Genomic DNA, 13946 nt, shown 5'->3' with positions numbered 1-13946 from the left:
GGGGATGGCAGTGGACTGAGGCTGGGGGCTGGACTACGGCTCCCGGGCTAAAATAAGAAAATGAAGCCATAGATAAACAAATGTACACAAATAATAAAAATCCAGAGACAGAAATTGGGGTTCAACCCGAAAACCAGAAAAGCAAGGCAGCCAAACCAATAGAGAAGACTTACCTCTACCAAGGCTGGGCGAAGGCAAACTAAGCCGCCACGACTTTCTCTCCCTGCAATTTATATTTCCTCTGGTGCTGGCTGGTATTAAAGGAGTGACTACCTAGGACTGGGATTAAAGGAGTAGACCACCACCACCAGGATTTGTTTCTGCTTTGACCTCGCGTAGCCTAGGGTGTCCTTGAATCCCAAATCCTGGGATTAAAGGTGTGCCTCACCATTCCCTGGCCTCTAGTGGCTTTAGCTTTGCCTCTGGTCTTCAGGCAAGATTCATTCATTAAATAAATACAAATATACCACTATAAACTGTAAATCCCAGCTTCTGGCCTCCATTTTTGGAGACCCCTCCCCTATGCCCTTTGAACCTTGACCCCTCCCCAGGAAAGGTCAAGACCACTCCCTTGGGCTATTAATCGGCTCCCCGCGTGATTTTCCCTTTTCTGCTCAGGTGTCCACCAACTGGTGACTTTCCTCCCTTCAGGGCCGAACAGGAGCACGGGTGTCTAATTCAACCTGGATATCTTTTTTTTTTTTTTTTTTTTTTTTTTTGGTTTTTCGAGACAGTGTTTCTCTGTGGTTTTGGAGCCTGTCCTGGAACTAGCTCTTGTACACCAGGCTGGTCTCGAACTCACAGAGATCCACCTGCCTCTGCCTCCCGAGTGCTGGGATTAACGGCGTGCGCCACCACCGTCCGGTCTGGATATCTTTTAATCTGGTCTGATTTGGCTTTATTGGGATTATTTTGTGTCGGCAGAGAGCTCGCCTTAGGAAAATATTCCTGCTGGGCGGTGGTGGTGCACGCCTTTAATCCCAGCACTTGGGAGGCAGAGGCAGGCGGATCTCTGTGAATTCGAGACCAACCTGGTCTACAAGAGCTAGTTCCAGGACAGGCTCCAAAACCACAAAGAAACCCTGTCTCGAAAAACCAAAAAAAAAAAAAAAAGAAAGAAAGAAAGAGAGAGAGAGAGAAAAGAAAACAAGTGTGTTGCTGACCATTTCTAAGGCAATTGCAGCATTCTCTTGGTGTTTCATACGCATTGGTGTTTCCCTGCCTACATGTCTGTGTGAGGAATCAGATCCCCTGGAACTGAAAGTACAGACAATTGTGAGCTGCCGTGTGGGTGCTTGGGATTGGTCCTCCGGAAGAGCGGTATATACTATTAACCACTGAGTGATCTCTCCCGCTTCATCTCTTGGTGTTTTGTGGGGTTCCCTTCAGTGTAAACTGGCTGGACACACTGATGCATCACTAACAAACAAAATACAACTGTCATATGATGTCATTTTCAGATGGGGTTAGAAAAAGTCTATGGCTTCTTGGGTATTTCCTCTCTTTCTCTTAGATCATTGGAAAGCTGGCAGCTTTGTGATGGGACAACCCCAACCCCGTGGAGAGTCTACCGGGTGAGAACTAACCCTGCCAACCACCATGTGAACGAATTTGTAAACAGTCTCCCTCTTCAGCCTTGCAGAATCTGCAGCTGAGAACTTCGTGCCCACCACAGCCTGCATCCTCTCAAGATCCCGAGCTGGAACCACCCACCAAAGCCATCAGGATTTCAGATTCATAGCAATGTTGACAAGTGGAGTCAGATGCCAAGTAACAATTGGTGGCAGAGTCTGCAGACAGGGCTCGCACGCGTCTGTAATCCCAACACTTGGGAAGCTGAGACGAGAAGATAACAAGTTTGTTTTTGCTTTTGGTTTTGGTTTTTTAGAGAAGCTTTCTCGGTAGCTATGGAGCCAGTCCTGGAATTGTAGGCCAGGCTGGCCTTGAACTCTCAGAGATCAGCCTGGCAGGATAACAAGTTTGAGGTCCTCTTCTGCTACACTGGGAGTTCAGGACGACCTAAATTATATGATTGCCTGTCTCAAGCTGGGCATGGTGGTGCACACTTTTAATCCCAGCACTTGAGAGGGTGAGGCAGGCGGATCTCTGTGAATTTGAAGCCAGTGTGGTCTACATAGTTCCAGGACAGCCAGAGCTATATAGTAAGACCCTGTCTCAGAGAGAAAGAGAGAGAAAAGGTGGGGGAATCTGGCTTCTAAGGACTGGCAGATAAAAAGTAGCGTACAAACCTAGTTTGTGGGAAATCTTGGGTTTGATCCCGAAAACTTATAAGTAAATAAATAAATAAATAAATAAATAAATCTGGAGACAGCGCAGTGGTTAAAATTTAAAAGCATGGGTTGCTCTTCCAGAAGACCTGGACCTGCGTTCCACTCCCAGCGCCCACATAGTGGCTCCCAGCTGTCTGTAATGTTAGTTCCACGACCTGATGCTCTCTTCTGGTCTCCATGGGCACGAGGCACAAACATGATACACAGACACACGTGCAGGCAAAACTTCCGTATATATTTAAGTTTTTTAAAAGATTAGCCAGGCAGTGGTGGTGTACACCTATAATCCCAGCATTTGGGAGGCAGAGGCAGGTGGATCTCTGCGAGTTCTCTGTCAGCCTGATCTACAGGCTCCAAAGCTACACAGAGAAATCCTGTTTTGAAAAACAAACAAACAAGATCTGGCCTCTAAACAAAGGTCAAACAGGAAAACAGGGCTTAAAGACAAAGATGCTCGATGCTCAGGCCCGTGGATCTGACCGCAATCCCCAGACCCCATGATAGGAGAGAGCCGATTCCTGAAAGTTGTCCTCTGACCTCCACAAGGACAACACTTGGACACATGTATGCCATATTTGACCTCACGTAAGCAGACACACACACATACACAAAATTTATTAATTAAGAAATTAATATCCGGGCCGGGCGGTGGTGGCACACGCCTTTAATCCCAGCACTCAGGAGGCAGAGGCAGGCGCATCTCTGTGAGTTCAAGGCCAGCCTGGTCTACAGAGCTAGTTCCAGGACAGGCTCCAAAAACCACAGAGAAACCCTGTCTCGAAAAAGCAAAAAAAAAAAAAAAGAAAGAAAGAAAGAAATTAAGATCGGGGCCTACTGAGAGCACCCTAGATCTAAATAAATACAATCAAAAGTCAATATAAGGTGGGCGATGGTGGCGCGCTCCTTCAATCCCAGGACTTGGGAGGCAGAGGCAGGAGAATCTCTGTGAGTTCTAGGCCAGCCTGGTCTACAAAAGCTAGTTTCAGGGCAGGCATCAAAGCTACAGAGAAACCCTGTCTCAAAAAACCAACCAAACAAAAAAAAAGTCAATATAATATCTCAGGGGCTGGAGAGATGGCTCAGCAGTTAAGAACATCTTGCAGAAGACCAGACTGTAGTTCCTAACATCCACATCAGGCAGCTCCCAACCACTTGTCACTCCCGTTCCAGAGGATCTGATCCCCTTTTTTGACCTTCAGGGGCTCCTGTCCACACAGCATCTACTCACACATACACACACCTACATATACAAATAAAAAAATTTAAAAAACCAAAAAGATGTTACTAAATAAATAAATCCTAGACATGTCAAAGGAGACTCCTCAGACTGCTAGAAGACCACACAAAGGCCCATTTATGAGATTAAAGATGCGTCTCAAGTCCAAATGGATCAAAGACCTTAACCTAAAGCCAGCCACAGGGGCTGGAGAGATGGCTCAGCAGTTAAGAGCATTGCGTGCTCTTACAAAGGACCCGAGTTCGATTCCCAGCATCCATATGGTGGCTCACAACCATCTGTAATGAGGTCTGGTGTCCTCCTCTAGCAGGCATATATGCAAAAAGAATATTGTATCCATAATAAATAAATAAATATAAATAAAAATAATAAAGCCAGCCACACTGAACCTTATCGAAAAGAAAGTGGGAAGTACACTTGAACGCATTGGCACAGGGAACCACTTCCTATATAGAACCGCAGCAGCACAGACACTGAGAGAAACAATTAATAAATGGGACCTCCTGAAACTGAAAAGCTTCTGTAAAGCAAAGGACATGGTCAACAAGACAAAACGACAGCCTACAGAATGGGAAAAGATCTTCACTAACCCCGTCTGATGTCCAAAATATACAAAAAAAAAAACTCAAGAAATTGTACACCAAAAGATCACATAATCCAATAAAAAAAATGGAGTACAGACCTCAACAGATGAATCTAAAATCGCTGAAAGACACTTAAGGAAATGCTCAACATCCTTAGTCATCAGAGAAATGCAAATCAAAACAACTCTGAGATTCCATCTTACACCTGTAAGAATGGCCAAGATCAAAAACATTGATGACAACTTATGCTGGAGAGGTTGTGGGGAAAAGGGAACACTTCTGCATTGCTGGTGGGAATGCAAGCTGGTACAACCCCTTTGGATGTCAGTGTTGCGATTTCTCAGAAAATTAGGAAACAACCTTCCTCAAGACCCACTAATACCACTTTTGGGTATATATTCAAAGGATGTTCAATTGTGCCACAAGGACATGTGCTCAACTATGTTCATAGCAGCTTTGTTTGTCATAGCCAGAACCTGGAAACAACCTAAATGTCCCTCAATCAAAGAATGGATTAGAAAAATGTGGTACATTTACACAATGGAGTACTACACAGCAGAAAAAAATAAAGACAGCTTGAATTTTGCAGGAAAATGAATGGAATTAGAAAACATTATTTTGAGTGAGGTAACCTAGACACAGAAAGACAATTATCACATGTACTCACTCATAGGTGGTTTTTAAACATAAAGCAAAGAAAGCCAGCCTACAAACCACAATCCCAGAGAACTTAGACAACAATACAGACACTAAGAAAGACTTACATAGATCTAATCTACATGGGAAGTAGAAAGTAGAAAAAAAACAAGATCTCCTGAGTAAATTGGGCGCATGGGGACTTTGGGGGAGGATTGAAAAGGGGAAGGGAGAAGCGGGGAGGGGAGCAGAGAAAAATGTAGAGCTCAATAAATATCAATAAAAAAGGGGGAAAGGGTGTGCTGTAGGGCTCCTTTCCATTAAACAACAGAGTCTCTAGGACACTTAGAGATGGAGAAGGCTTTATCTCAAAGAGGCGTGGAGATCCGTCTGCCTAAAGAAAGGAACGTAAATGAGAGTCACGGGAAGCACACCAGTTTTCCGGGGAACTCTGTTGATAGAAATGTTGCCAGTTTGGAAGGTAGTGAACCCTGTACAGGGGTTCATGCCTTTAATCCTGATACTCCATACTCCACAGGCTGTGGCAGGGACTGCTAATTCAAGGAGCACTTGGGATACAAACAAACCCCTGTCTCGGAGATGAAAGAGGAAGAAAGGGAGAGATGATTGAGAGTTGGCTGTAGGCATGGTGACTTGGGCTTGTAACCCCAGCACTTAGCTGGGTGTGACGAAGAGCATTGCCTGGGTTCAAGGACAGCTACGCAGTGAGCATCAGAGAGGTGGAGAAGGCTTTATCTCAAAGAGGCGTGGAGATCCGTCTGCCTGTACCGCTTGTGACCTGTCTAAAAAGGACGGAAATGCACCAGGAAGACCGAGGTAGGTGTCATAAACGATAGATCCATTATGTGAACATTCAAAAGCACAGCTAGGTGTTACCAGCCTTTGGGAAATGAAGACAGGAGGTCAGGAATTCAAGGTCATCTTCAGTTACACAGCAAGTGCCAGGCTAGCCTGGACTACGTGAGACACCCTGACTCAAACAAACAAAAATAAGACAAAACATAAGGAAAAATAATAATATAATTCATATGTGTATGTGTGTGTGTGTGTGTGTGTGTGTGTGTGTGTGTGTAACTTTGGGTTTCAGTGAGAGACCCTGCTCAATTTATAAGGTAGAGAGCTACTGAGGAAAATACCCAGTGTTAGCCTCTGGCCTCCCAATGTCGTGAACATACGTGTGTGCACATCTGCCCACATACATGTGGACAGAGCATACCACACATACACAGTTATATATATATTGCATGCATATGAATATGTGCAGAAACATAATCTGTGCTAAACTGTTCATAAGGGCTAAAACACAACTATCTTTTCTCATTTTACATGCCAAATCTTCTTCCCATTCCCTCCCCCATTCCAAAATCTTGACTCTGTTGCTGCCTTAGAGATTCAATAAAGGTAAAAATCCCTTGGCCTGTCAATAAGAGTCTGTAATACCACAAAAAGCCGCTAGATGGCAGGCCTCACCAGAAGTCCCTTTCTGCTGCGGTTTCTCATAAAGCATATTGTGAGTATTGTGTCACAATGAGTTGTGTGAGCTTCTCTCTGAGCAGAGCAAGAGTTCATCCTGCATTGAATTATCTCCTGGTTCATCCTAGATTAGGGACCAGCCTCGACAAAAATACCTCTTGCCATGGTAGGGGTGCTGGGATTTAGAAATACAGTAAAGAATACGAAGACACAAAAATAATAAGACATAAAACCATAGGATAGTGTTGGGAGGGAGTTCCAGTGAGTACTGAAATTGCCCGTGTTTAATTTCCAATTGCTTAAAATACCCTTGACCCCAAAAGATAGGAGTAAGACAAAAAAAAATGGATTAACGTGATACGATGAAATGAACAGACCAGTTGAAGGTCCTGGGCTAAATCCATACTTACCATAGTTAAACATTCTGTTGCTAGGGCAAAACAAGTCATTTTCACCCCCTAGACCAAAACATTCTGTAGGCAAACCACTCCTGGGTGGAATCCAGTGCTATCTCCTTAAAGGAATGGGTGGGGGGAAGGCGTAGTTGGATCCTTAGACTTTTGTTTGAGGTAGAAACATGTCTACTTCTCTATTTCTGAAATACTAGGTCTGGATATTAGCCACACCTGTTGACAATAACCTTGCGAGAACAGAACTCTCTGATCTAACTGTTATGCCCAGATCACAGAGTTCCCCCAAAAACCAACTAGGAGACAGAGTCCTGTATGTAAAAGCAAAGAGTCTTTCTTCTTACACAAGTTTACAAACTCAGTCTCTCTGTGTGTCCAGTGTATTGGTGTGATCTGAGAACTCCAAGCTCAGTTGAGTTGGTTTTGTTTGTTTGTTTTTTGTTTGGATTTTCGAGACGGGGTTTCTCCATAGCGTTTGGTTCCTGTCCTGGAACTAGCTCTTGTAGACCAGGCTGGCCTCGAACTCACAGAGATCCGCCTGCCTCTGCCTCCCGAGTACTGGGATTAAAGGCGTGCGCCACCACTGCCCGGCAGTTCCTCTCTATTCTTATCAGGCAATGCTGAAATTGGTTCTCCATTAAATTCCTCTCTCTGTATTTGAATTTCTCTGTGATCTGTTTTATTAAGTTTTTCTAATGCCTGTATCTTAGCAGTCAGATTAATCAACTTTTTAGTGATAAGACAAAAATGATAAAGCTGATAATGTTTACAATTACATAAATCCCATCTAAATTAGATATCCTCTCTTTTTTTTTCGAGACAGGGTTTCTCTGTGGTTTTGGAGCCTGTCCTGGAACTAGCTCTGTAGACCAGGCTGGTCTCGAACTCACAGAGATCCGCCTGCCTCTGCCTCCCGAGTGCTGGGATTAAAGGCGTGCGCCACCACCGCAGGGCAACAACCAACCTTATTATATTCAGTAACCTTATAGGAATTGTCAAATTGCAGAGGCTCTATTACAGCTATTTGGACTCCCGTGCCAATGATAGATTTAAGGAGATTCAAGGAAGCAATAGTCTCATATGGCATGCATTCACCTTTTGTGAAGCAAATGTCAAACTCGTGGTCAGTTTGGGTTTTTTTTGTTTTGTTTTTTGGGTTTTTTTTTTTTTTTTGGTTTTTCGAGACAGGGTTTCTCTGTGGCTTTGGAGCCTGTCCTGGAACTAGGCTGGTCTCGAACTCACAGAGATCCGCCTGCCTCTGCCTCCCGAGTGCTGGGATTAAAGGCGTGCGCCACCATCGCCCGGCTCGTGGTCAGTTTGTAATAGAATTATCCCTAAAGACTGGATAGAATTGGCTAAAGGTGCTTTAGAGTCAGGTCCACAATTAAAATGGAGTACCAGGTTCAGAGAAGAGGCTAAGATTATTGAACAATGGAGTAAAGATAGAGGCGGGAAAATCTCCTAAAATCAAAATCTTGGAGAAAGAGATTATGCTACTATAGAAAGGAAATCTCTCTATGATGGTCACGTCCTGGCTTTATGCCATTAGCAGCTTTGAATGCTTGGGACAGAACTGGAGAAATAGGAAAGAAAGTTGAGTCATTTACTAAAGTTATACAGGGCCCAAAGCCTTTATGGATTTCTTACAAAGACTGACTTCAGCAGTGAATATAAAGATAAAAAATTTAGAAGAAAGACAAGTAATAATTGAATCTCTGGCTTTTTAAAAAAAATATTCATTTATTATGTATACAATATTTTGTTCATATGTGTGCCTGCAGGCCAGAAGAGGGCACCAGGCTTCATTACAAATGGTTGTGAGCCACCATGTGGTTGCTGGGAATTGAACTCAGGACCTTTGGGGCCGGGCAGTGGTGGCACACGCCTTTAATCCCAGCACTCGGGAGGCAGAGGCAGGGGGATCTCTGTGAGTTCAAGACCAGCCTGGTCTACAGAGCTAGTTCCAGGACAGGCTCCAAAACCACAGAGAAACCCTGTCTCGAAAAACCAAAAAAAAAAAAAAAAAGGACCTTTGGAAGAGCAGGCAATGCTCTTAACCACTGAGCTATCCCTCCAGCCCCAGATCTCTGGCTTTTAAAAATGGCAGTTATCTATTTAAAAGGCCTTTAAAGGCAAGATCAGCCCCTTTGGAAGAATGGTTCCAAGATACAATTAATATTGAATCTCATGAACATGATGATGCATGGATAGGAGAGGTGATTTCCAAATCACTTAAGAAAAATCAAAATGTCAAATGTTATCATTGTGGCAAACAAGATCACCTTAACAGGAATTGTAGACAGGGCATTTCTAGAAGCAATGTTTTTTCTAAGAATGCCCTCCCATTTCTGGAATATATAGAATGTGTGCCAAAGGCAGACACTGGACTAAAGAATGTAGGTCAACAGGGAATATTCAAGGTAATACCCTGCCATTGGGAAACTCCGTGAGGGGCCTTTAGTAGGCCACTATGACAAGTCCAGTTCAGTCATTTCCCGCCATCGTAGAGGAAACTCCTTCCCAGAGCAATTAAAGAACATAATGCCTATTATAAAACCATACTGCTCTGGATAATAGAACAGCTATAGAAGATAGACGAGAAAACAAAAAAACTCAGGAGAAACCATAAAGTGAGTATTTTGGCAAACTTCTATAAATGAACAAAGACCAAACTTAAAAATAGAAATAAATAACATTGTCATTGAAGGTCTGGTAGATACAGGTAAGGATGTGACAATAACTTCATCAGAATCTTGGCATCCAAATTGGCCTCTTCAGGATGTAAATGTCCAGTTTTTAGGGTTTGGAGAGCACAAAATGAGTTGAATGTCTAAGGCCAGAAGGACAGAGAGGAAAATTAAAACAATATGTGACTAACATAGCAATGAATTTGTGGGGATGTGATTGTTACAGCAATGGAATGCTCAGATTAACATTCCCCAATCCCTCAATCCTAGAAACAAACCATAAATTAACATATGTTTCTGGAAAAATATTACAAAATATTATAAAGAACAGTCATCTACCATTCAGGATGTTCAAGAACAGGATGCAACAATAGCTGATATTTCAAAGGCACCAACAGCCCTACCTTTAAAATGGTTAACAGACAAACCTGAATGGGTTAAGCAATGGCATTTAACAATAGAGAAACTACAGGCTTTAGAACAGCTGGCACAGGAGCAACTAGATGCTCAGCATATTGAAGAATCAACCAGCCCTTGGTATTCTCTTGCATTTGTTAAAAAGAAATCTGGGAAATGGAGAATGGTGCCGGGCGATGGTGGCGCACGCCTTTAATCCCAGCACTCGGGAGGCAGAGGCAGGTGGATCTCTGTGAGTTCGAGACCAGCCTGGTCTACAGAGCTAGTTCCAGGACAGGCTCCAAAGCCACAGAGAAACCCTGTCTCGAAAAAACCAAAAAAAAAAAAAAAAAAGAAAAAAAAAAGAAATGGAGAATGGTGACAAATCTAAGAGCTGTTAATAAGGTGATTCAGCCAATGAGACCTCTACAGTCTGGAATTCCTTTGCTTTCTCTATTGCATAAAGGATGGCCTCTTATAGTTATTTGATTTCAAAGATTGTTTCTTTACTATACCTTTACAAGAAAAAGATGAAGAAATAAATTACCTGCATAGTGCCTACTTAAAATAATTCTCACCCTGATAAGAGATATCAATGGAAGATTCTGCCACAGGGAATGTTGAATTATTCTACCCTGTGCCAATATTTTGTAAGTCAAGCACTGGAAATGATAAGTAAGTAATTTCTTCAGTCTATAGTTTACTATTACATAGATGACATTTTACTATCTGATTCAACTATAGATATTTTAGAAAAAAAATGTTGGAAGAATAAAAATTTGTTTTGTTGGGGATTACAAACTGCTTCTGAAAAAATACAAGGAAGAGATTCTATTAATTATTTAGGTCATAAAATAGGTTTACAAAAAAAATAGACCCCAAAAGGTACAAATTAGGAGAGATTGATTGCAGACTCTTAATGACTTTCAAAGATTGCTAGGAGACATTTCCCAGCTATGGCATACAATTGGGATAGGTCCTGATGACCTGATTAATTTAAACAAAACCTTCAATGGTGATAAGGACTTAAATATTTCCAGGTAATTATCTGCTGAAGCCGAGAGAGAATTGGCTTTATTGAAATTACAGAAGGCACGTGTGGATCCGTGTGTGTAGGGTAAAAGGGACAAGTGGAGCAGGAAACCAGCCAATCACTGAGCACCCTGACTCTGAACCCAGAGCCAGTGAGAGAAACACACCCTGGATCTGAGACCTGAGCCAGGGAAAGAAACATCTTTATCTCTGAACCCAGGACCAAAGAAACATGCCCTGACTCTGAAACCAGTGCATAAACAATTGCCAGGATCAGAATCAAAGATAAATAGAAGGCACAGTTTTGCTTGGTTTTGTTATCAGATTGGGGTTTGTTTTCTTTCCTTTTTTTTTTTTTTTTTTTTGGATTTTTCGAGACAGGGTTTCTCCATAGCTTTTAGTTCCTGTCCTGCTGTCCTGGAACTAGCTCTTCTAGACCAGGCTGGCCTCGAACTCACAGAGATCCTCCTGCCTCTGCCTCTCAAGTGCTGGGATTAAAGGCATGCGCCACCACCGCCCGGCTGGGGTTTGTTTCTTGTGGGGATTTTGTCCTTTTTTTTCCTTTTACAAATACAATAAAACTTGAAAAACTCTACCTCAAAGTAACCTAACAGTTCAACAAAAATCCTTAGCTGTGGTCTAGACATTGACAGGCTACATCACAACTTAAAATCCAATGGTAAAAACAGAGGTTTAGAACTGTTTGGTAATCACATGTCAAAAGAACAAGGTTCTAGAAACACCTTTTATTCGGTTAGCCACACCAGCAGGGACCCAGTGGCAGTTGCCAAAAGGCAATTTTTCCACACCAGACAGGAGACATGACTCTTGGCAAATAATATGGATTTTTTCCTGCTTCCAAAATGTTTATCAAATCCTGTGTGTTTCCCAACAAATGAAACATCCATTGTCAGTGAAAGTGAGATGCACTCCTTTGGGGAATGGCTGTTCAACTCCAGTCTGTATCTTCTGTGTGAACAGGAAGAGTCTCCCTCCTCTTCTTTAAAAACCTACTCCTCCTAAAGTATAGTTCCGGAAAACTGGAAGTGAAGGACTAAAAGGTCAGGGGAGGAAAGGAGAGTGGGGGGCACACACCATGAACACAAGGGAAATGAAAATTGTACAAACTCGAGCAGTTTATAATAGACTACTCCAAGACACCAAAGGCTGGTTGAAGAAATCACCGCTCTGCAGGAGCCAGGGCTGTGTGCTGTGTGGAGATCCTGGGCCAAGCAATTCACTGCCTTGGAGTTGTGATCCCCCTGCCCACACCAAAGCCTGCTTTCTGCACCATGCCTCCACAGGGAGGGCCTCTCATCCCACCACTTGACCCACCACAGAGGCCTCCTGGTCCCCGAAGACGGTTATCCTTGCGGTCGCCTTCCCTGGCAGCTCAAGTCTTCTCCTCCACGTTCAGAAGGCATGATGGACCTATTGTTAAGGACCTTCTTTCTGAACAGGCTCAGAATCGTCTAACACAACAAAACCAAAGTTGGGTAACTTCTCGCCACTGTTAATGCGCAGCTCCACCACATTCCCGTAATTTTGGAAAAAGATCCTTCAGTTCCGACTTGTCAACCTCATGTGGCAGGGTGGCAGGTTCCCGATGAAGAGCTGGTGACTGTCAGGGTGCCTCACCGTCCTTCGAGGTTCCACATCTCCTGCTTCACCAGCCTCGCGGATTGGCCGGGGTCCCCTCTGAGGAGGGATATTGATCCGTTGCTCTCAAACTCTCTGATCTCTCTGAGGCCTTTGTGGTAGATTCTGTGATTCAGACTTAGATTCTAGACGGGGCTGTGAAGGCGGCACTTTAACCACATGAGATGGTGTCACTGGGACAGCCCCTCTGGGAGGAAGGTTCTTACTAGTCACAGATGCCCGCCCTACTTATTCTTTATACAGACAAACACCACTACCTGCAGGAAGTAACCCAAAGGGTATTCAAAGGAATGAAATCTGGCAGATGGATGTGTTCCATTTTGTAGAATTTGAAAAACTAAAATATGTACACCACACCATTGATACCTATTCAGGTTTTCAAGGGGAAACTACTTAGAGTTTGGAAAAGGCTGATTCAGTAATCACATTTTTAAAAAATATTTTTTTTTATTATTTATACAATATTCTGTGTGTATGCCTGCAGGCCAGAAGAGGGCACCAGACCCTATTACAGATGGTTGTGAGCCACCATGTGATTACTGGGAATTGAACTCAGGACCTTAGGAAGAGCAGGCAATGCTCTTAACCTCTGAGCCATCTCTCCAGCCCCCTAGTAATCACATATTTGCTAGAAGTTATGGCCATCATGGGTATACCTGCACAAATAAAGACAATGTGAGCTGGGCGGTAGCAGCGCATACCTTTAATCCCAGCACTCAAGAGGCAGAGGCAGGCAGATCTCTGTGAGTTTGAGGCCAGACTGGTCTACAAGAGCTAGTTCCAGGACAGGCTCCAAAACCACAGAGAAACCCTGTCTCGAAAAACCAAAAAAAAAAAAAAAAAGAAGTTATGGCCATCATGGGTATACCTGCACAAATAAAGACAATGTGAGCTGGGCGGTAGCAGCGCATACCTTTAATCCCAGCACTCAGGAGGCAGAGGCAGGCAGATCTCTGTGAGTTTGAGGCCAGACTGGTCTACAAGAGCTAGTTCCAGGATAGGCTCCAAAGTTACAGAGAAACCCTGTTTTCAAAAACCAAAAACAAAAAGATAGATAAACAATACTCCAGCATATGCCTCTAAGAAAATAAAACAGTTTTTGTTTATTATAATATAAAGCATATTACAAGTATATCAAACAATCCTAAAGGGCAGGCACAGGAAGTTATAGAAAGATCAAATCGAACTCTAAAGGATAAGTTAAATAAACAGAACAGAATGATAAATTGTTTGCATATAAAATGATAAATAGATTGCATAATGCTTTATTAACTTTGAATTTTCTAAATGCTAATGAGAAAGAAATAACAACTGCAGAGCGACACGGACTAGTAGAAAAAAACTACAGAATTAAAACAGCTGATATACTTTAAAGATGTACTGCCCTCAGAATGGAAACCAGGACACATGTTATGTTGGAGAAGGGGTTTTGCTTTTGTTTCCACAGGAGAAGAAAACCTATAGATACCATCAAAATTGAAAGATTCAGTTTGAACAAGAGACACTTCTTAATCAGAAGA

At 42.9% G+C, this 13946-nt stretch overlaps 1 protein-coding gene and 1 pseudogene across 1 annotated transcript in view; one reads left to right on the top strand and one right to left on the bottom strand.

Annotated features, from left to right (window-relative positions):
- The window catches only part of Kif20a (kinesin family member 20A), a 464558-nt gene that overhangs the window by 351233 nt on the left and 99379 nt on the right, over positions 1–13946 (top strand). The gene's annotated exons all lie outside the window — the stretch shown is intronic.
- On the bottom strand, positions 11764–13125 carry LOC142848986 (ras GTPase-activating protein-binding protein 1 pseudogene; annotated as a pseudogene).

Source organism: Microtus pennsylvanicus, chromosome 4 (genome assembly GCF_037038515.1).
Source record: "Microtus pennsylvanicus isolate mMicPen1 chromosome 4, mMicPen1.hap1, whole genome shotgun sequence".
Classification (NCBI taxonomy): domain Eukaryota; kingdom Metazoa; phylum Chordata; class Mammalia; order Rodentia; family Cricetidae; genus Microtus; species Microtus pennsylvanicus.
This window is presented reverse-complemented; position numbering and strand designations above follow the sequence as displayed.